The sequence below is a fragment of the Gymnoscopelus microlampas genome (genome assembly GCF_963454915.1).
Source record: "Gymnoscopelus microlampas genome assembly, chromosome: 11".
Lineage (NCBI taxonomy): Eukaryota > Metazoa > Chordata > Actinopteri > Myctophiformes > Myctophidae > Gymnoscopelus > Gymnoscopelus microlampas.
Genome location: NC_139948.1, coordinates 2,057,082 through 2,081,331, shown reverse-complemented (window position 1 = coordinate 2,081,331; position 24,250 = coordinate 2,057,082). Strand labels below are relative to the sequence as shown.

The 24,250-nt window shown below is 39.7% G+C and overlaps 2 protein-coding genes across 2 annotated transcripts in view; one reads left to right on the top strand and one right to left on the bottom strand.

Annotated features, from left to right (window-relative positions):
• The window catches only part of rgs9a (regulator of G protein signaling 9a), a 514,629-nt gene that overhangs the window by 128,597 nt on the left and 361,782 nt on the right, over window positions 1–24,250 (bottom strand). The window lies entirely within an intron of this gene.
• LOC311054884 (interferon-induced very large GTPase 1-like) overlaps window positions 1–24,250 on the top strand; it is a 98,916-nt gene that overhangs the window by 62,314 nt on the left and 12,352 nt on the right. The gene's annotated exons all lie outside the window — the stretch shown is intronic.

Sequence of the window (24,250 nt, the reverse complement as noted above, 5' to 3'; positions counted from 1 at the left end):
TCTACCTCTGACCAAAATCACATGTGAATATTCCTATTTCTGCCTTGAATAAGGCCTTATATTATATAAAGGGCAGCTGGACACTACCTGTAGACCATCTGTGTATAAGTACAATGTGAAAACAACCAGCATGTAGAAAATGAACTCCCTATTTCAGGGTAGGTGCTTTTTTTGCAGTGGTGAGTCACTTCATGGATGCATTTCATGACTTTTGCAGTAAAAGTCCTTCATTTCATGAAGAGGACATCTTAAAGATATGAAAAAAAAAACAATGTCACATTTTGTTTTACCCCTGATAGAAGAGTTGGACCAGTATTACATGTGAATTTTCCTCAGAAAAGTCCACTTTTTGCTATTTCCACCCATAATAAAGCCTTATATAAAAGGCTGTAGACCATCTGTGCAAGTATGATGTGAAAAGAACCAGCAGGTAAAATGAGAAAGGATTGGCTTGGAACGTCCTATTTCAGGGTAGGCGTTCTTTTTGCAGTGGTGAGTCACTTAATGGATGAATTTCATGACTTTTGCAGTAAAAGTAAAACTTCTGACCATCCATTTCAGGAAGAGGACATCTTAAAGACATGAAAAAACAATGTCACATCTAGTTCTACCCCTGATAAAGAGTTGGACCAAAGTATATATTGCCCAGAAAAGTCAACTTTTTGCTATTTCCGCCTATTTAAGGCCTTATATAAAAGGCTGCTGACTCACAATAGAACCACATATTGGCATTCTGATTGTTTTGGGATGTAGGGACACTACCTGTAGACCATCTGTGCAAGTATGATCTAAAAACAACCAGCAGGTAGAAAATGACAGAGGATTTACTTGGAGCTCCCACTTTCAGGGTAGGCGTTTTTTGTGGGTCATGTGGTGAGCCACTTCATGGATCAATTTCATGACTTTTGCAGTAAAAGTAAAACTTGGGACAATCCATTTCATGAAGGGGACATCCTAAAGATATGAAAAAACAATGTCCCGTTTTGTTCTACTCCGGGGAGGGGTATAGTCAACTTTTGGGCTTTTGGTTCCTGCACTACTGTTGACCCCTGATTTAAACCGTACACTACTACATTGACTGGGTGTCTCAGGGAGCTGCAGTTGGCTTTTCCCTCCCTTTTCCCTCCCTTCACCAAATCTCTCAATAATCAAAAATAAGGGTAAATGCATGAAATGTACCATTATCATATCACATGTTTAGTACAGTAAATCAGCCAAGCAGAATAAGTTTCATAGAGATTTATTTCGTTTTTCTGTTGAAATCTTACAACGACCCGAAGACCGACTGAAGGTTAATAGAAGACATTATTTACTGCAAGTCCTTCTCCATGTCTACATTAATGTATTAGTTTAACTATTATGAAGAAATACATACATTTGGAGCACAAATACACCTCAGCTCCAGCTCCATTTAATCAGTTTGCATCCATCACAATGCATCATAGCATCATAGATCTACAAGCTCACGTTGTGAGCTTGTAGATCTGCTTTATTCAACCATGTATATACAGTGGTTGTACCTTCAGAATGTCAGGGGTGGCACCCCTCTGGCGCCTCTCTGGTACCACCTACTTTTGTGGTACCGCTTTTTTCTCTGTGGTGCCACTAGATGGCGGTAGAGAGCAACTAATGCCCAGACACAGGCATTTTGTGTCTATTTGAGACAGGGCTGCTTCCAGTCAACAGAGGCTGCAATTGAAGCTGAACTTGTTGAGAAGTGAAAAAAATTATTGTATGGGTTATACTATCAAGAAGTATTTTGGTAAATTGCACTCAGTGGGCTATTAAATATAACCCTCAGGAATGAAACATTAAAAAACATTTTACTTAAGTAAAAGTAGCAATACCACAATATAAAAATACTCTATTACATCTAAAAGGCCTGTGTTCAAAATGTTACTTGAGTAAAAGTACAAAAGTATTGGCATCAAAATATACTTAAAGTACCAAAAGTAAAAGTACTAAAATGTTTTAAAGTAACGGCTATTTTCAAATGGTATAAAATAGGGCTAAAGTGGTTAATGTATATGTTTTATAATATAACAATTTATATCTGCAAAGTAACTAAAGTTTTCAAACAATTGTAGTGGAGTAAAAGTACAATATTTGCCCCTGCAGATGTAGTGGAGTGGAAGTAAAAGTACAGTAATACTCCAGTAAAGTAAAAAACACCATCATTTTTCATAAGGTTCTAGGCGACCCAAGTGGGAATCGTACCCCAACCTCCATCTTTACAGATCCCTTTCATTAACCACTACACTACTGGTATAGTTAATGTGATGGCTGTATCAGATACGAAGACACTACACACAGAAGGGGCATCTCACTTCAGCTGAAACAGAGAAGTGTTACTTGAGTAAAAGTCCAAAAGTATTGTCATCAAAATAGACTTAAAGTACCAAAAGTAAAAGTACTAAAATGTTTGAAAGTAGTCAATCTACAAGCTTGTAGATCGGCTATTTTCAAATGGTATAGAATAGGGCTAAAGTGGTTAATGTATATGTTTTATAATATAATCATTTATATCTGCAAAGTAACTAAAGTTTTCAAACAATTGAAGTGGAGTAAAAGTACAATATTTGCCCCTGCAGATGTAGTGGAGTAGAAGTAAAAGTAATAAAGTATTGGCATCAAAATATACTTAAAGTACCAAAAGTAAAAGTACTAAAATGTTTTTAAAGAAGAAAAAAATGGATTGGAAGAGGGAGAGAGAGAGAGAAGGGGTTTTACATTATTTGAGGTGAGGGGGAAGGGATATCTAGAAGTGAATTGATCTACCAAGCCAAAACAGGTTATGCTAATGCACACATCCTGCCAAGGAGTCTGCCTGGTCTCCCAAAAACCTGTTCTTGACAGTGAAAATCATATACTGTATTTGAACAGAGCTGCAAGAACTTACATTTTCAAGTTAAAGTTATTGTTACTGTTATATTAGCCCTTTAAAGTTGTTTCAATGGTTACATTGAGTGAGGCCTGCAGTGTTTAACCCTGTAGAACCTGAACTATGAAGGAAAGGTCAGAAAATTCCAAGATTTTGAAAAGGGACACTTTATTGGGTCTTAAAACATGTTTGATTTTTTTTTTTTTTAACAGTCCTTTGTATGATTTATTTGTTGTATCATATTTGATACAAGGGGTATTACTGCCTTGGGGTATTACTGGTTTTACTGCCTCCCCCTGGCCAGCCGAGGCGCCTGATGGAGGGGAAAGGAACTGGTTGGAATAACGTGTTCCTTCCACGCGCTACGTCCAACCAGGGAAACTCTCCCCTGTCAGGTGACAAGAAGGTCAGTTGGCTCTCATGCATTGAAGGAGGCATGAGCTCGGCCCTGGCCTCCCTAGGTTGGTAGAGGGAGTGTAGTGCCCAGGATTACATAGAGATTGGCACTGGGTGTAAAAAATAGGGTTACAAAATCATGGGATAAAAAAAAATGAAAAATAAAAAAATCAAGTCAACTATCTGAGATCTGATTTTCACTGTCAAGAACATGTTTTTGGGAGACCAGACAGACTCCTTGGCAGGATGTGTGCATTAGCATAACCTGTTTTGGCTATTCTATATCCCTTCCCCCTTCCTTCCCCCGTACCTCAAATAATGTAAACCCCCCCTTCTCTCTCTCTCTCTCTCTTCCAATCCATTTTTTTTTTCTACTTTCAAAACATTTTAGTAATTTTACTTTTGGTACTTTAAGTATATTTTGATGCCAATGCTTTACTACTTTTACTTCTACTCCACTACATCTGCAGGGGCAAATATTGTACTTTTACTCCACTACAATTGTTTGAAAACTTTGGTTACTTTGCAGATATAAATGATTATATTATAAAACACATTAACCACTTTAGCCCTATTTTATACCATTTGAAAATAGCCGATCTACAAGCTTTTTTTTTTTACTACTTTCAAACATTCTAGTACTTTTACTTTTGGTACTTTAAGTATATTTTGATGACAATACTTTTGTACTTTTACTCAAGTAACACTTCTCTGTTTCAGCTGAAGTGAGATGCCCCTTCTGTGTGTAGTGTCTTGTTATCTGATACAGCCATCACATTAACTATACCAGTAGTGTAGTGGTTAATGAAAGGGATCTGTAAAGTTGGAGGTTGGGGTACGATTCCCACTTGGGTCGCCTAGAACCTTATGAAAAATGATGGTGTTTTTTACTTTACTGGAGTATTACTGTACTTTTACTTCCACTCCACTACATCTGCAGGGGCAAATATTGTACTTTTACTCCACTACAATTGTTTGAAAACTTTAGTTACTTTGCAGATACAAATTGTTATATTATAAAACATACATTAACCACTTTAGCCCTATTTTATACCATTTGAAAATAGCCGATCTACAAGCTTGTAGATCGGTTACTTTGAAACATTTTAGTACTTTTACTTTTGGTACTTTAAGTATATTTTGATGCAAATACTTTTGTGCTTTTACTCAAGTAACATTTTGAACACAGGCCTTTTGGTTGTAATAGAGTATTTTCATATTGTGGTATTGCTACTTTTACTTTAGTAAAATGTCTGTGCACTTCTTCCACCATGAAACACAGTTGTATTTAAAGAAACAATTGCTTTTGAATTCATCCTAAGGACTCTGCATTATTTTCTATGTTTACAAAAAATAAAAATAACAATCACTTTTAAATGCATTCACCCTTCCCCTGCTGCTAATAATGTACTGGGTTCATGGACTCACATGCGCCACATCGTGGGCAATCAGCCACACTACACCTTAAAAAAAGGTGTCAAATGTGGCACCACCAAGTAGTGGTGGTACCACAGTGGCACCACAGAGGCACTCAGATGGTATTACTGCCATTCTCAAGTGCTAACCACTGTATCAGGCTTTGAGTTGTACACAAGCACAGACCAATCTGCATCATCATGGAAACGAGGGTCATCTGCATCACAACCGAAGCTAATCCACAACCTGAATGAAGATTTAAGACATTTAAGGAAAATAAAAATGTTTTTGTTTTTTATCCACCATCAGCTGCAGCATACAGTAACAGCAGCTATTCTTCCTGGAGACCACAAACAACTTTTCATTGTGACAGTGTTACATAACAACTTACACCCTAAAACATAGTGACATGAGTAATGATTAATTCCTAGTCAAAATGTGCTGTTTTAATCTATTTTAAAATAAAAAAATAATATGTTCTTGTATGATATGTCTGAGCAGTAGATTCCATTCATGCATAGCTCAGCATGCCATGTTTATTTAATTGAGTTTGTCTAATCTTGCTTTTTGAAATGTGAAATGTCCTCCTTTCATGTATGGTAGAGTAAACATGTATTATACAAATAAACAAGTCTTTGCGTAATTAATGAACAGAGTAATGTGTTTTTTAACAAATAACCAAGCTAGAAAATGATGCATTACAACAGCATTCGTTCTGTATTCAGAACAGAACCCTAAACCCACTGCTCTGTTTTCTTTTGTACCATTTATAATGTCTTTATTTTATATGTAGCACTAGATCATAATGTTGGGAAATAATCTAGATTGGACAATATTAAAGCCTGAATCCCCTGTTTGTAAGTACTGTCTAAGACAATAGTTGGTTAATCAATGTTTCCTATTAAGAGAGTGGGTTGAACCAAACATAATGCTAACTCTCATTAATATTCAGAAGAATAAATGTATTATTCTGTATCCATTTAACCACTGATTGCAAAACTGACTTTAAAATGGTATTTAACTAATTGGCTTTAATGTGGACATCATTTGGAGAATAATGTCCGTACATAGAAATATTGGCTTCATCTAAGTTATGGTATTTGTAAAAATGGTGTACAGCAAAGGCCCAACGTTCCTTGGGGAAATCTATACTTTACTTGACCTAAAGTCTAAAGTCTTAACCTCTGAATAGGTTAGCAGATAGTCTTTTGCACACCTACTTAGAAAGGACGGGTGTTTAGGAGAGAGCAGCCAGTTTAGAGTAAAAAGAAGTGGTCCTGCACACTATTCACTTACAAAATGTTATTTAACAGAAAACATTTTGGTAAACAGACCTTCATCAGGTCTAAATCAACTGAATAAACATACTGCATAGTGTATACTGTACTAGACCAGTGGTTCCAAAACGTTTTAGCTCAAGACCCAAAAGAGAACTTAGACGTTTGCCCGGGACCCAAACTAATGAACATAGCAGATCTACAAGCTCACAACGTGTCACTTCACGCCACATTGTAGATCTGCTATTTCCACTACTTCTTAAACATTGTTCTTATCTATGTGTGGGAATTATTTGATTTTTCGATTTTATTTATGAAATACTTGGAATCCTTCTATAATTTGACAAACCTCTGTGGTGAGCCCGGTTCTCCTCACTGGCTGGAGCGATTGATCTGAATTTGCATACAGCCATTGACCATTACAATCTGAACGCAACTGTTTCTCAATTTCATAACATCTCAGCTGTTTATTAGTGTTTTAAAAAACAACGGGAGATCAAACTGCGCATGCGTCGAAAAAACAAGCAAAGGATCTAAATCAATGTTTCAATGCTAAAGCTACAATAATAAGGTCTTAAATGATTGTTTACACAAGGTACGTAACATCAACAGAACCAGTTTATTGACTTCTAAACCTCCACAGCCAGGAGAGTCTAAAATTGTGCTGTCTACCACTTTTTCTCCAATTTGTAATGAAGTAAAGAAGATTGTCCAAAAATACTGGTATATTCTATCCACTGATCCTGCTATAGGTCACGTCTTTAAAACGCCCCCAATGTTTGCACATAAACGATCCCAAAATTTAAGAGATTCACTGGTCAGAGCAGACTGTTACGTACCTCCTAAACATTTTATGTCAGACCCACCTACAGGTAATTTTCCATGTTCAGGTTGTCTTCAATGTAACGCTATGATTAAAGGTGACACAGTGTTACACCCTCATACTGGCAAAAAGATTAATATTAAGAGTAGAATGACATGCAAAACGAAATATGTGGTCTACCTGTTGAAATGTCCATGTGGACTCTGCTATGTAGGCAAAACAAAGAGAGAATTGAAAATAAGAATTGGTGAACACAAATCAAATATTAGAAATAGAGATGTGAAATCTCCGGTAACGAGACACTTTAATTCAGTAGGGCATGAGGTATGTTCCTTTAGGTTTCAAGGCATTGAGACTGTACATCCTTTAAGAGAGGTGGTAACAGGGATAGGCTTCTCCTACAAAGAGAAGCTCTTTGGATACACAATCTACAGACAGAACACAACACCCCAAGGGGTTAAACGAGGAACTGGTATTGGGCTGTTTTTTTTATAAACGTCATGAATTTGGAATTGGTCTTATGTCTGAGATTGTGCATTCAGAGAGGGAGAGAGGTGTAAGTTTATTATTAATTGTTTATTTCTTTGACTGTTTTTTTGTTTTGTTTTGTAATTTGTATTTGCATTTATTACTGCTTTCCTGTTTATGACAGAAAGTCAAGGGAGTGTACTTACATGAACTGTTTTTTAATCTACTGGTATTTGACCCCCAATCAAAGGGGTATAGGGATTTATGAGATGTTTAAATAACTGTAAGGAGGCCTATGAACGAGCCTGTTTTTAGACGGACCGATTTCTATGTTGCACCCCGGTCCCCCTATTTAACAGTCCCCAAATGTTTGCATTACCATACACGCTGAGGAAGGCTTGACGCCGAAACGCGTCCATGTGGTCTGTGTTGTCCATGCATATGAATTAAAAGTACCAGAAGGACCTCGGAGTGCTGGCTATTGCTTTATTTACTGTAAATCTTTGTGAGCCGTGCACCCGCAAAACTGCACCATGTAGACTGAGAGTGCTCGTTGTTATTTTCTATTGAATATGTGGTTTGTCCCAGGGGAAATTGCAATAGTAAACATTCAAGGTTTTTTATGATCCCTCCATCCATCCAAATAACAATAAACGTTGTCCATTATTATGGATCAAGGTAAATTCAGGGCTTGAAATTTGGGGCTTTCATTGGACACACAACCATCAGACAGGACCTATTCTCAATGTAGTTGTGCACTTTGGAGGTACAGTACCATTACAGGATATTAAAATAATATCACTTAACCACCAACAAATTGATACAAAAGTTTTTTTTGATTTTTTTTTTTTTTTCAATTCATTCTGGTAGTATTGGGAATGCTAAATAGCATACTAAAATATAGGAAAACATACATTCCTGCAAAGGCATCATTTTCAAGATGACGTCTATGGCTACCGGGATCTTTAAATGGCCTTATCTAAAAATGAAAATAAAAACATGGGCCTTATTCACCAATACCTTCGTAAGTTTTCTTCTTAAATATAAAGTGAATTCCTAAGAGAAGTCGATTCAGATTCATGAAACGTTCTTAACACATCGGGTGCCAGAATTGTATAATAACAGAAATCTCACCGTTGTGCTGTGCTGCGCTGTTTAAAGCTGTAGACTCCACGACGAGCAATCCATGTAAAACAATGCATGCGTGCATAGTGCACGATGGTCCTGGCTCTCCCCCCCCCCCCCCCCCGTGTAAAAAATAATAATATTTAAAATCACGGTTTTAAACGTGTTCGGCACATATGCACTACTCTGTGAAAACACGTTTTTTACCTAATTAGCATCCTAATTACCATGGGGAGCCGCCCCACCAATCCCAATATAAGGCATGACTGCATGGCCCAGCCTGCAGTCACCCCTGTGTGTGATTTCTACTCACAGAAATCACAGGAAATCACACACAGAAATAAATGAATGGTGAATGAGGCCTATTGACCACAATGCCTCCCAGTGCCTAGAAAGTGGTCTGTGTGAACTCTCCTTCTCCAATATATTCCTTGCCCTTGAGTGGGTGTTAGCCCTTCATGTTTGTTATAACAGCTATACCGCCCAGAATACTGTTTAGAAACTTATATATATGATATATTGCATTTTATGGCCAACATATTCCTTGCAGGATTTACAATGATATATTATTTTTCTATGCCAACTTATTTTGAAAATCCACCAATCAGAAGATGAATGTTTATTCTGTCCATATTGATGCAGGTTGCTATCTTATTTAAGCTCGCTTTACACCTGCAGATTTATTGTTGAAGTGAATGTTGCTGCAAAAATATACTCAATATCATAATGTGCAATTTTGATATATTTTTTAACTAGATTTTCAAGCCACCATGAATGCCTGAAAATATAGTTTAAAGTGGTCTCCAAATATGGTCATGTTATGTTTGTGACACGTTCACCATCCACCCTGTGATATGTGACGCCCACTGTCCACCTCCACTGTCCACCCATGAGACAATTCAAATTTGTATAAGCTATGTATTGATTTTTATTGCTGGGCTGTGGGGCCCCACCTTGCAGGGGCTGTGGAGGTGTAGGCCTACTTTACCATAGACATATAAAGGTAGATGCCTCCTTCGGGTCTGAGGCGACTGTATCTCGGGCGCGCACCAGCTTCCGCGGGGCAAGCGGGAAGCTTCCGTGTGCGTCACATAAGGGGACACTCGGTAGGCCATTCAGAGGCAGGTGGGGGCGGGTCTTTTCGTAACCCAGCCCTTAACCCTTTAAGAGGCAGCCGTGCAGCAACTAGTCAGTTAGACGTGCTGTGATTGGCCAGTAGTCAACGCGCTGTGATTGGCCAGTAGTCACTTTCAGTGGCAGCGTGCCCCCTCTAAAATGGCGGCCGCGATACAGGTCGCTCCAACGAACTGCAGAGGCCAATGAGGTATATAGGTTGCAATTTCACTCTTTAACCAGAAGGTGGCAGTATATAACAGCCCAATAGTGGAGTGTTTCCCATGGCTACATTCTGTTTCTAACTCACACAACTGTAATAGGAAAAATACATCATTGTGTAAATTAAATACATGCTCCTGGTGTGTAAGGAGCAGATCAAAAGCAGAATTTATAGGTGCATGGGTCTATTGAGAGAGATGTTTATGAACAACTTGGCACAACAGATAATATAATTGATTTGCATTTTTGTATGTATATCTGCAGAAAAGATGACAGTAGGCTATTAATCAGGATCTAATGTTAATGAATGCTTTTAGTTTTGCTGCTTAAATGTTCCACACTGATTGCCGCAGTGACATACAGTATATTATGCTATCTAATCTTTTAAGAATATGAACCTTGAAAGCTTGTCTTGCACTATTCCTCATTTAAAAATCAATATAGACACATTTCCAGACAACGTCACACTGATAAGAACTAGTATGCTCCAGGTCGGGGCCAAAAGAACCCGACCTCGCATTAGATGCAATGTAAAAGTGGTCACAGAAATGCATCCCATCAAACTTTCAGATGCTGTTTTCCTCCCAGTGTGGAAGAAGAAGGTTTAGGATGAATGTTTACTGTGATCTCTGCCTCTTGAAATATATACTTTGATTTATGTTGTGTCAAACCCACCTCCAGTCGCAGAGGGAGCGCCCTTTGATCACGGTACCAGAGCCTGCTTGATCACGCATCTGTATCCCCTCAAAGCTCAAACCTAATTTATACTCCGCCGTGCGAAGGTGCTGCGTGCAGAGAACGGCAGAGAATAGCAGAAATCCAAGCTCACAACGGTCGCATCCGCAACGCATTGTGAGCTTGTATGTCAGCTGTTCTCGGCACGCAATACCGTTGCGTGGGGAATATGTCTCGCCAGGAGCGTCTCACCAGCCAACACAGAGGAGGTTGAATGAACTGAAACCAGTGCTCAGAGTGCTCCCCAAAACAACAGGTTTGGGCATCTGTTGGGAATAGATTACATGAAACTGAAACAGGCACCTGCGCGTGCAGTCTCAATGTTGGTAAACAAGAAATCCGTCTATAGGCTAGAGCAAGGGTTCCCAAATGTATAGTATAGTATAGTATAGTAAATCTTTATTTCGGTCCATTTAAAAGAGCAAAAGTACATAAATACATTTGAGTCCACTTATACAAGTGGCACCGAAAAGGTGTAGGCTGAAGCCGAAGCTTATTTTGCCTACCCTTTTTGAAAAAAAAAACTTTGGTTTCGAAGATAAAATAAAAAATAGTAACACATTGGTTTGACTAAGCTAAATTCATCAGATAAATTGAAAAGAAAGAAAAAAGAAATCTAGGCAAACATTTGTTTTAACAAAGCTAAGACAAATCTAAGCAAAAGACAACTTTTACAAATGTTTTGAAATGTATCAGTCCGTGACCCCCCAAAATAATCATATTTGAACTGGGGACCCCCCACAATGATCATATTTGAACTGGTGACCCCCATCCTGACAAGCACTTGGAATTGTAAGAGTTGAGGCGTTACATTTTGTTTGACTCGGTTCCACAGATAAATATTGTGAAGAAAGCCGATCTACAAGCTTACAACGTGAGAGCTTGTAGATCGTCTATTTTCACAATTTGTGTCTGTTTCTTCAGTATTATTTGACAATTTGGCCAATGTTTGACCATTTCATAGTAGTTTGTTCATTCATCTCTATGAGTCACCTTTGGTACCATCTTAGGTGGCTGAGCAAATCTCCTCAGTAACGCAAACTGGCACAACTAAGTCAGTGCTCTCAGATCGTATCAAATGTATGGTAACTGCTCGTCCCCTGACAAGAAGGCATATCAGCAATGGTGCATGTCAGGGCTTACAAATAATTCAACAATGCAGACAAACATCAACAACATACTATATTGTATATTATTATGTTTGTAATTTTGTTTTGTACAATATTTCATTTGATACATTTACAGATGAGTTCACCTGGACATCAGTCAACACACCTGATGAATCGTAGAAGATTATTGCTTCAACTATCACATGTGGTATGTGCCTGACAGTTGATTTACTGTAAGATTATGACAGGCCTCATTTGCATATTTGTGTATTCTTATGGGCTGAAATGTTGTCTTTGTCTGTCATTCTCAAATTCAAGGTCCTATTTGAGGCAAATAGTAATCAAAACTTTTTTTTTTAAACCCAGAGAGAGAAAAATCAGTCTGATTTGTATGTATTTTTTGGTTTAGTTTTTGGCATTCATTCTGATACTTAAAGATAGAGTAAGTGATATTGTTTTGGTTAAAACAAAATGTTTTTTTGTTGAAAGGTTAAAGCACTATATTCTGATAGTAATCATTAGAGTGTTTGATCAGTAACAGGGGTCTCCATGTCTCTCCAGCTCTTTAATAAACAGAAAATACATTTTCAGGTTAGGTTTTGTACTTGAATTCCTACAAGCTGGAACTGCTAGATCAGTGGTTCTCACACATTTTCATGTTGAGGTCCCGCAAATTGATAAGTTACAGTATTAGGCCGCAAACCCCAATCTAGAAAGATTTGTTTGTAGGGACCCCCATTAGCGAAGATTTCTGTTTAAACATTTAAAACATTTCCAGAATTGTCATATTTATTCAACATTTTCTTTTTTTTTTTTTTTACAAAAAAAAATCTGATCTACAAGCTCACAATGCTTTGTATCCTGACACGTTGTGAGCTTGTAGAGTTAAAGTGGTTCAACTGATTTTTACGTTATATAAAATATTTTTGCTGGGAACCTCTCGGAACCCCTTCAAGGACCCCTGGGGGTCCCTGGACCCCACTTTGAGAACCAGTGTGCTAAACTGCTGGGCCCACCTCGCAGAATATATACTCAACCCTGTTCAAATTATTACTGGAGGTAACAGGAGTTAACTGTTTCACCAGAAGGTGGCAGTATCTAACAGCCCAATGGGTGCTATAGCTGTATTTCCATGCCAGCATTCTAACACACACAGGCACACACACATTCCATATGACTTCCCTGACTCTGAAAGCTCCCTGAGGGGACGAGTTTAGTTTTAATTTGTTCTGCATAGTCCCATGATTCCAATGGAATTTGATATATCCATGTGTACCAAACAAAGGTAATTCATTAATGTGATATGCATTTTTTTTAGTGTACATAAAATGAGAACATTTGCATATTTGAATACATTAGCACAAACAGTGAGGTCATCAAACTTGTGTTTTGATGTTGTAATCTCATCTCATTCGGATGTAAGGATATGCAGTGTACCCAGTGGGCATGTGTATGGTGGTTAATTGAAATATATTGTAACGACTAAGCACGGACATGGTCATTTTTGGTTTAATGTAACATATTGAATACATTAATGCTACTTGAAATCCTGTGAAATCCCAATAATAAATAAGGGAAACTTACAACAACACCACACACACACACACACACACACACACACACACACACACACACACACACACACACACACACACACACACACACACACACACACACACACACACACACACACACACACACACACATGCACAGCAGCATACAATATCTGGAGGGGGTTCTATAGAGGGGGTTCTATAGAGGGGGTTCTATAGAAGGGGTTCTATAGAGCGTCTAGGCGGTCCCCGGCTAAATGATTGACAGTTGGGAATAAAATGGACCCTTACAGGTCTGTAACTCAGAGAGTGTACGAATGGAACCACATGGGCCCTTGATTATATTTGTACACTGTCAAATTAGTCAAATTAACACTGAGGATTGTACAGAGTAGACTGGAGTCCCAGAGAAAAAAATAATACATTTAAAACGCTGTATCAAATGTGGGTCCTGTCTCTTGATATGGTTCCACAGGTGGAGGTTCAAGTCCAGCTCCAGACAGGAAGTGTCTGAGATCTGAGGAGAACCTTTGAGTATTGCACCTCTGGCATGATCAGCTGGGGACTGCCCATAAGTCCGACATTCCATTACTTCGACTACGTGGCTTCCGCGTGCGGTTAAGGTTAGGGTTAGGGTTAGGTATAGGCTTAGTATACGTCGGAACAATGAGCCGTCGGAACAATGACATGGCACCGATCAGCTTGAGGTAGACCTGGCTGGACGACCCATGGCTGACGTTGCCCTGCAGGTCGTAGCCCATGATGTCGACGTTGGCGCTATGGGCTGCCAGGGCCGCAGCTACTTGTTCTTCATCTGCTTTGCCGAGCGGAGCTGCGGCATCCGGCCTCCGAAGCAGCTCTGCATCAGCCTCTCCTGGGCCTGTTGCAGGAGGCGCACCTCCTTCGCCACGCAGGCCGGGCCGAGGGCCGCCAGCTTCCGCCAAAGCGAGGCATTGAAGTGCACCTGCAAGATACAAGAAGTAATAATAATATACAGTAGAACTGCAGGTGTTTACACAACACAAACCTTCCCTGCTATTGTGTCAGAGCATTGTGAGCAGAGTGGAATAGGCTCTATGCACAGCGGCCATATTGAACAGAAATTGGGCCCCTTCCTTGCTTCCTTGTGGTGTAGCTTCCCTAGGTGTTACCAATGACACTAATGGGTGCATTTCGCCTTTCCGACATGTCGCCTTTCCGACGTTAACGAACCCTATACCTAACCCTAACCCTAACCCTAACCGCACGCGGAAGCCACTAGTCGGAGTGGCGAGATGTCGGAATGGAAGGAGAACCCCGACACTAATGAAGGCTCTGTTCCATTTAGTGTAGCACAGTGGTTCTCAAACCTTTTAATTTCAAGGACCCCCATAACTCTGAGAGTGTACAAATGGAATCAAATGGACCCGGGAGGGTCCATTTGGTTCCATTTGTACACTCTCAGAGTTACACCCTCTCAAGGAACCATGAGGGTCCCTGGACCACACTTTGAGACCCACTAGTATTTCTAGTGAGCCAACATGCACAATATCAGCACCCTGACTCTGTTTGACTAGAATGTAACAGAGCCTTCATTAGTATCATTGTAACACCTGTGAAGGAAGTAAGAAGAGGCCCAATTTTTCTCCAAAATGGCTGCTGTGCATAGAGCCTATTGGAGCGGAGTGGGGAGCAGCACAGGACGATTTTTAACCTAGCGGGGAGCGGGTTTATAGAAAGGTAGGAGTAAACTCAGAGCTACATGGATACATGAACACTGTAGATTTTACTGTGCAGCATGTGGCTTGATGAGAGAGAGAGAGAGAGAGAGAGAGAGAGAGAGAGAGAGAGAGAGAGAGAGAGAGAGAGAGAGAGAGAGAGAGAGAGAGGTGCCTTATACTGTAGATGTCAGTTGAATACATTGTGGTTGAAAGTGATTATACTGTGGATGAACAGCAATGTTTGAATCTTTGACTGACACAAACTGAAAATAATGACAATATAACCAATACAGCGAGGGGTATTGTGATTAGACATTTAGAGGTTAGGTTCCGGGCTTCGGGTTAGAGCAGCATTTTAGTGTTTATTTAGAGAGAGAGTTTGTTCGCCACCGTCAGGCAAAGGGGAACAGCAGGTTCTGCACGGTGCTGCTGGCCTTCTTGTGGGTCTTCAGGAAAACCAGTTTGGTGTGTTTGGGCTTCAGACCCGGGGATGGGTGGGAGCACGGTGCAAAGAAGCCCAGGTGGAAGGCCTTCATGGTCCTTATCAGTGTTGGGCAAGTTACTTTATTTTAGTAATATATTACTATTACTTATTACCCTCCTTTTAAAGTAATACATTTCCTTTTAAAGTAATACATTTCACTTTCATGTGCATAGAATGCACATGAAAGTGCTTTCTTCAATATGCCTTGAAAAAGAGGTCAATTTCGGTCATATGCATGGAGTTCGGTCATATGGAAAATAGAAAGACCTAGACATTTGCTACAGGACATGCTAAATAAGTAATGAACAAACACATTGGCTAATAAACAAACACATAAGTTTGTAGCCTATATATTAAAACAAAAAAGCTTAGCAGCAGTTCACATAAGAACAACTTCATCAAGACATTGTTTTTCAACAATGAAAATAAAAAAGTTACTGGCTTAGTGGCTTTATAAGCCAACAAAATAATAGTGCATTTACACTGAAGAACTTTGCATAGACTACATTTTTCAACAATTAAACAAAAAGGCCATATTGGCTTAATATTAACCTAATGAAATAGGTGGTCCATTTAGGCTCAATTGCGGCTTGAAACACACAGCCTAATAAAATAAAAGTAATGCAAAATTAAAATGAAAGCCTATATAAATTATTATGGTTGCACCGCTGAACGGCATGGACTCTCGCAACAATTAAAATAAAATAATAAACATGAGCTCCAATGGAGGCTTCTCTGCGGCCAGCATTGGGCCTATGTTCTAATATTTTATGAGCCATATTATCTAATACTGCCTGAAAAGATAGTCATGAAACCAAACAAACGTAAACCTTTATGAATATGCCTCATTTCAGTCCCAAAAGGACACTTCAGTTGAATTCTGAGATCAGAACTTAGGCATAACAATAAATAGGCATAGCCTAAAAATAAAATAATGTACAGACAGTACAGTACACCACAAACTAAATACAATTACAAACAATTTAAGGCTCTTAAAGCCTTCTTTGACTCTGGAGCTAGCTTAATCCTGAGCACTAAAGTACCTGTTGAAACGCATCAGAAGAAGCTGTTCAAAGCGTGCATCACCGAGGCGATTTCGTTTTGGTGTGAGTATTAGGCTGCCAAGACTGAACAGCCTTTCAAATGGTGCACTGGATGGTGTTGGGGCGTTATAGCAGAGTGCAATTTGCTTTATTCTTGGATACAGGTGCAGGGTTTCCAACTTTCCATCGTATTGGCGCTGCTGAGATACGCAATTACCTCGGTTTCCACAGACATAGCAGCGGTCTCGCCGCCGCCACCGGGTCCTTTTTCAAAGAAAAAAAAGTCATCCTCCGCGCTAGCAGCATTATCATCAGATTCAATGTCAGGCGTCGGGTTGGTGGCAAGCTCAAGTTTGCGACACTCTGTAGTGAGCAAGAGCTTAATGCTATCTCTTCGGTCTTCCTCTTTTACCCAGTGCAATTTGAATTTGGGCAGGGACACAGCGGCCAGCAACGCATCCCTGGAGTCGAGAATCCCCGCAAATCGACTTCGGACTGCCCCCACAATTGCTTCAGGCAGTCCAGAAGTCATTTTCAATAGACCATTTTCCAATGCATGGTTTTGGTAATTAGGCTTTCTAGTGTTGGTTGAAGCGTTCCGTAATATCACATCCTCCCCCTGCAGTTTGTCAAATGCTTGTGTGAAGGGCTTCAATCCTTGAATTGGCGTCATATAATGAGTTCCACATGGGGACAAGCAGCTTTCGAGCACCGAGCTTCTCTAGGGACTCAGATGCTGCTGTGGAGCGGCTGGCCTTTGACCACAGCGCAGAACATTTGCCTGTAGCGCTGCGATATACAGCCCTCGAATCTGTATTGGATGACAGCCATTTATCAACCACATTGTTGGCAATTAATTTAAGAGTATGGGCTGCACATCTATAGTGGGTAGGCAATGAGAATAGAACAGGTTGGGCATCATCTTTCATGGCCACGGTGAATACACTCTGGAGGTCTGTAAAGTTCACCTCGCCCTCTTCGTTGCGCTCGTCGCCGAGGCCGAGCGCCTCCTCTTCATCAGAGTCCGACGCGGAATCTCCTCATTGTCCTCAACCAATATCTCATTCTCAACAGACTCTGCCATTCTGCCTGGTGTCAATGTTGTTGTTTGTTGTGGTGTGCTGGACAGGTGCATCACGTTCACAATCGCAAAGCGCGCCAACAGGAAATAATATTGGATCGAACGGGTCAGTGGGTTTTGTAGTTTTCCGGGGCTGTGGTTGGATAAAAAAAACACCTTCACTTTGGTGGGTAACGGTAACGTAGTAACGTAGTGTCATTTTAATAATATATTACAGCTTCTCCTTGTAGTAATGCGTTATATTACCTGTTACCGCAATTCGGTAATATATTACGTAACAGCGTTACGTTACTAACGCACGTTACCCAACACTGGTCCTTATGCAGCAACAGCAACACACCTGTGTGTTTGAACTATTGGAGTCAGGTCCTTGGCGAGCAAAATATTACAACAGACTTTGTAGACTTCTGAGTCTTTGGAGAGACACTTTTTCTTCCCGTCTTCCTCATCAGTTAGTGGTCCATGAGCACCCTCTATTCACCCGCCATTCTTTCCATGTGTGGACTCCACAGATGTGGTACAGTATGGATTCACTTCCATCTCCTTTTTAGCTCCTGAAAAAGAAAACAATGCCAAATCCACAAAAGTCAGTGATACTCATCCTTGTCATCAAGAAGCTTTTGGTTCTAGCCGGGAAAACACACGCTCGCTCGCTCACTCACTCACTCACTCACTCACTCACTCACTCACTCAACTCACACACACAAAAACATATCAAGACCGTGTCAAATTGGTTGCCTCTGGTTAGAAAAAGCTTGTCAGGGAGCTCAAAAGCATTGTATATGTTGTAGATAACATAGCAGTTGCGATAGCTTGAGTTTTTGTATTTGATGTAGACCACCATTTCAGTTGCAGAGAGCATTATATTACACAGAACTATTTAACACAAAAAGGATCAATTCTCATGTCCACAGGCAACATTACAGGTGAAATCAATTTGTAGGAGAACTGACTGTAGCCAAATGATGTTTTGAGATGCTATATGAATTATATTAACATTTTTACCAGATACATGGTACAAATGTTGGCTTTTATTAGAGCTATTACATAACATTACACAACTCAATAAGGTTAGTGATAGTGGGTCAAAATCATGGATGGTGATATATCCATAAAACAGCCAGCAAAGCTGTCTACTTGTTGACATTTATGCATCACAGACGGGATAGTAGCCTATACCTCGAGCGGTTCGACCACCGATGGTAACAAGCTGGGCACAGCTCCAGATTTCAGACGATCACCTATTTGGTCTGTGGCTTGAAAGTGGTCGCTGCATATCCTGAGTTCTTGCTTGTACGTCTTCAACTGTTATGTTGTCGTTTCCAATTGCATCCAGCCATGTCTGGCACAAAGTTGGGGGGGTCTAAAATATCTACAGTAAATACTAAACGTAACCACTTCAAAACTGTCTGGGGCTATCACTAAAGCCAGAGTACGCCTAAGGAAATAATTTGATGACTGGTAGGAGACTCAAAGAGTCTCCATTGAGTTTATTATGTATGTGTCAGACTTTCAATGATAATCATGGATATACTAAGATATCAATAATGGGAAAGAAATATATCCAAGAGTCCATTTGAGGTGCATATCATGATAATAAAAAATACTGACTTTAAACTAGCGATTACAAACATTAAGTGTTTATGAAAATGTGTAGCCTACTAAGGCAGAGTTTTTCAACTGATGTGCTGAGTCTGAGTTGACTGAGTGTGCCGTGTAGACTGCTAACATGTCCATATCTCAAAACAAGGCGGAAAAATGGACCGCTACTTCGGTTGTGACATTTTCGAGCCTGGTTGAGCTCCGTTCTACATTCAGTCACTTTGTGCTAGTGACGTAGGCTATCAGGGAACAGCTGTGTGTAGGTACAGTAGGGGTCTGCTATCAGAATAGCCAAACCAGGGGCCACATGTGCAACTAAATTGCACACATATGGGGCACTACAGCAGTGTTACAGAATTGTAAAGCCATAACTCGCTAATAGGATGGGATTTTCAGGCTGCATATCAACCAGAAAAATCTAGTGTGTTCAAATAATGAATGAACTACTCAAGTTAATCATAGGACATTGTTATTTCTGCATACTGATACCTGTCTATCTCAGTTAGACAACAGCCAGATTTAATCAACTGAAAAGCCTTTGATCAGGCTGCATTGTCAAAGGACTGTGAATCAGAACTTTGGCCAAATACATAATAGGTTTGGGGGTCCTTGACATGAAAAAGTTTGAGAACCATTGGAATAGAAAAAGGTAGAGCATTTAAGGAAACAAATACCATAAAGTAGTCCTTCTCAAACATTATCAAGTCAAGGACCCCCGCATTGATTTGTATTTAGCCACAGACCCCTTATTTAAATATATGTTGTGCCAGGGACTTTTTGCAAGATGATAATCATTGATATAGAACAGGGGTGTCAAACTAATTTTGGGGTAAGGGCCACATTGGTCGAAAGGTGACGATGAAGGCCGTGACCAGTTGCAGACATGCATGTGCGCTCGCGCACGTTTTACTTACACAGCTGTCACTTGGCTTTGTTTTTCAGCCTGTCCTCTCAGTTACTGCTACAACTGCCTTTACACATTTGATTTATTATAAAGAATTGTATTATTGGTATCGCAGTTGTAGGCTACAATAAATGTTGTAAGAGAGGTGAAGAAAACATGCTATTTTTGTTTAAGGAGCCCCAATAAACCATTTGAAAATAGAATAATTACATTTGAAATACCGTCTCTGCTACAAATGTATACATGGGTACACAACCTTTTCCGCCCGTATGAGCACGGGCCTTTCGGCCTGGCGGAGACAATGACAAAACACTCTCATATCTGCTGGGTGAAGTACAACATTGTGCAAACACAGCAGCAAGATGTGTGAGCTGTTGTGACAGGAGAAGGATTAATGGAGTACATGTGTATTTCTGCCCTGTGATCTCCGTATATATATAGAAATAGTGTAAATACTACTATTATATACATAATGAAAACGTTGCTGCTATTTGTCCCAAAGGTTTTAGACAAAGTGAAGTGAATGCAAAAAAATTGAAACGTTGATGCCATTTAGTTCAAATGTTTTCCCCAAGCTAATATCCTACTTGGATGTATAACTTTTTACTGACAGCAAATGCACAATTGTATGGTTTTGCAAGACACTTTTCTATAAGTTGCAATGTAACACAGCGCTGTTTACACATGTCTTTATTACGGGGCCAGGCTTCCAGCATGGACCCGTTTTGTTATTGGCATTATTCCATTTCTTCTGCCGTTTTTGCCAGTTCTGGCTGAACCGTGCATACGCTTTTTATGAAACTCGGCCATATGATAGATGGTCATGAAAAACGATCAAGAAATAAATCTCACAATCTTTCGTCAAAAGGTGGCGCTATAGCACTCAGTTGAAAATGCCAACTTTGAACAGGTACAACTCATGTCCTGTTTGACCTACAGCCATGAAACTTCAATACACATATGCGTCTCCTCATGCTGAACAACTTTCACACTCTGACTTTTGACCTCTGACCTTTAGATCTCCCACCATTTCGAATTATATGAAAAGCAGTAAAAAGCAGTTAAAACCTATCTCCTCCTGCGATTTTTGAGTAATCTGCACGAAACGTTTTACACATGAACTTTGGACCTATGCTGACCAAATGCTGCAAGCGGATTTTTTCTAAGTGAAAAAATGAAGCTTTAATGAGCCAATGAATATTGCAGTTTTATGACAATTATTCATCTGCCCCTAACACATACATGCAGACTTACCATTCTTTGAAACTTTGCAGAAATGTAAAGGGCAAAGCAAAGCAAAGTTTGTTGTTTACCCAGGGTGTCGGACTAAGTACGAAACTTGTTTCCAGCCGGACCCTGCATGGAAGCCTTGCTCAAGGGCTATTCAGCGGTGATTCATGATTGATGAGATGAATTGGGGAATCGAACTAGGGACCTTCCGGTATCAAGGCCGCCCCTCTAAGCACTAGGCCACCGCTGCCATTCCAAATATCACTGAAACCAGTCTTACTTCAATTGGTCAAACGGGGGCGCTAAAGCAATTTTTTGAAAATGCAAACTTTAAACAGGCAAAAGTCATGCCTCGTTTGGCCAACAGCCATTAGACCTGCTTACACATGTGCCTTGACTAATGAGGAACACATCTATCACGTTGACCAGTAAGCACCGCCCTTAGATTGTCCGCAATCTTGAGCAGTTTGAAAAACACTTAAACCCAGGATTTTTCAGCTATTTGCGTGAAACTGTATCATCAGTGTGATCTCTTTTTTCAGAGGTTTGTCTGTTGGTCCAATAGCTTCCCGCTTAAGTGTATGTCTCACAACCACAAGGTCACAGGTTCAAGCCTCACTTGGTGCAGACTTCATCTAAGTTCTATTTCACACAACGTGACTATCAATGAATACATCTGCAATTCTTAAAAATAACATGAAATGCTTAATTGAGTGTTTTTTACATACTTCATTGTGAAAATAGCTGATCTACAATCTCACAACTTTTCAGATAGCAATGAGAGTATGTTTTTTCAATGTATAACATATTTCATTGTGAAAATATCCGATGTACAAGCTGACAACTTTTAATGGTTTGTGAGCTTGTAGATCGGCTACTTTCACTAGTTTTGGTTCTGAGGAGATGTACAATTTCTTCATTGGTAAATGGTTTGTGAACGAGTGATCTTAGTGTTAGTGAAACAGGGGCTTGGGTCATGACAGAAGGCAAGAGTTTGTGATCCTCAACAGACAATATCAGCCTGGACAAAGCTGTAGCACTATAGGTAGTGTTGCAGCTACCTGAGAGTGCCTCACGACCGTAAGGTTGCCGGTTCAAGCCTCACTTGATGCAGACTCATTTAAGTTGAATTGCAAAAAACATGACTCAATATATTCAGTTTCCATGGCTCTCTCTCTTCAATCTATTCCGTTTCCATGTCTTTCTCTTCAATCTATTCCGTTTCCATGTCTCTCTCTCTCTGTCTCTTCAATCTATTCCGTTTCCATGTCTCTCTCTCTGTCTCTTCAATCTATTCCGTCTCTCTCTCTCTCTCTCTCTCTCTCTCTCTCTCTCTCTCTCTCTCTCTCTCTCTCTCTCTCTCTCTCTCAGAGGCTCTGGTTGCCCCAGGTACGATTCCAGGCCAGGTCAGCAAATGTGTCGATGAAATTTGTCCCTGAGCAAGACTCTTAACCCCTAATTGCTCACAGGCCCTCATTGGAAACAAGACCGCAAGGACTTTCATGAACTGACCTGTTAAAGGACTTATCATTTCTCTCTCTCTCTTTCTCTCTCCTGGCCCCGTATTATCGCTGCTTGCAGCTATATTTCTTTGTTATAATTGTACCTACTTATTTTTTTTTGCATTGTCTTGCTCCACTTTTTCTTTGGCAATATAAAGATATGCTCATGCCAATGAAGCGCCTTTGAATTGATTTGAATTGAGAGAGAGAGAGAGAGAGAGAGAGAGAGAGAGAGAGAGAGAGAGAGAGAGAGAGAGAGAGAGATAACCCTTTGTTCATGCTGACTGTCAGAGAACTGTACATGATTGAATCAGAGAGAAAGATAGAGCAGCACATATAAATAGCACTTCATGAACCTCAGTTCAGACATTGCGGCTTGAGGACTTGACCGAACGGATGAGCTGTTACTACAATATATATATATATATATATATAATTACTACAAAACATACTTTTGAGAAGCTGTTAGTTTCTTCTACCCAACCGTTGTTGGATATCCTACTCAAGATAAGTCAAGTAAGTAAGAAAAGAAAAGTAATTGTTTTGTGTTACGTATGTACACACACACACACACACACACACACACACACACACACACACACACACACACACACACACACACACACACACACACACACACACACACACACACACACACACACACCTCAGTGAACTTGTATTTATTTCAGCAGTTATTTAATGTAAGTAAATGTAGAGCTTCACTGCAGGCGTTGCTTCTGATTTTTTTGTCTGAAATACAAACTAAACATTGTACTCTCTAGTGCGTCTATAGGCTATACTAGCTCACACAATCCACATGTCTCTTGTGTGTCAGGCCGGTTTGGCAATATTGTACTTTTTACTCAATTATTTGAACATTTTATTTAAAAGTTACTTTGTAGATTTAGATGTATTATTACAGATCTTCAAGCTCACAACACCTCGCCTTGTGACGCATTGTGAGCTTGCTGATCTGCTACCTTTGAAATATTTTGAGCTTTATACTTTTGATAAAAGTATATTTTGATGCCAATACTTTTGTACTGAGTACAATTTTGAATACAGGACTTCTACTTATACTACTATAATACAGAGTATTTCTACATTGTGGTTTTGATACTTTTACCTACGTAAAAAATCAGAGTACTTCCACTTAAACTAACAGATATCTGTCCGCATCTGCAACATTGGTTAGCTTGTTTAGTCTGCCTCCAATTTTCCGTTTATATACATAATTCCGATTCATTCCAATGTGTCTCTGTTTGTGGGGGTGATCTGAAGATCTTACAGAATGCTTATTGCTGAATAATTGTGGTATGTCAATTTTAAAGTAACAACCACAATAACTGCAAAAGTATCTACAGTTGGGTTTTAGATCGACCTACATCAGAATTTTATAAAAGTGACACTTGTATTAACCACTTTAAATGTGACGTCCCTATTTGTAGAGGGACATTTTCAAACATTTTCATAATATTGAAAAATAAATATTTGGATTAACAAGCTTCGGGATTTGATGCGGTGTGGGCGTGAAGATTTAGGCTATTTTTGCCGTACACTGAAGTATAAACAGGGCTTAAGTGGTT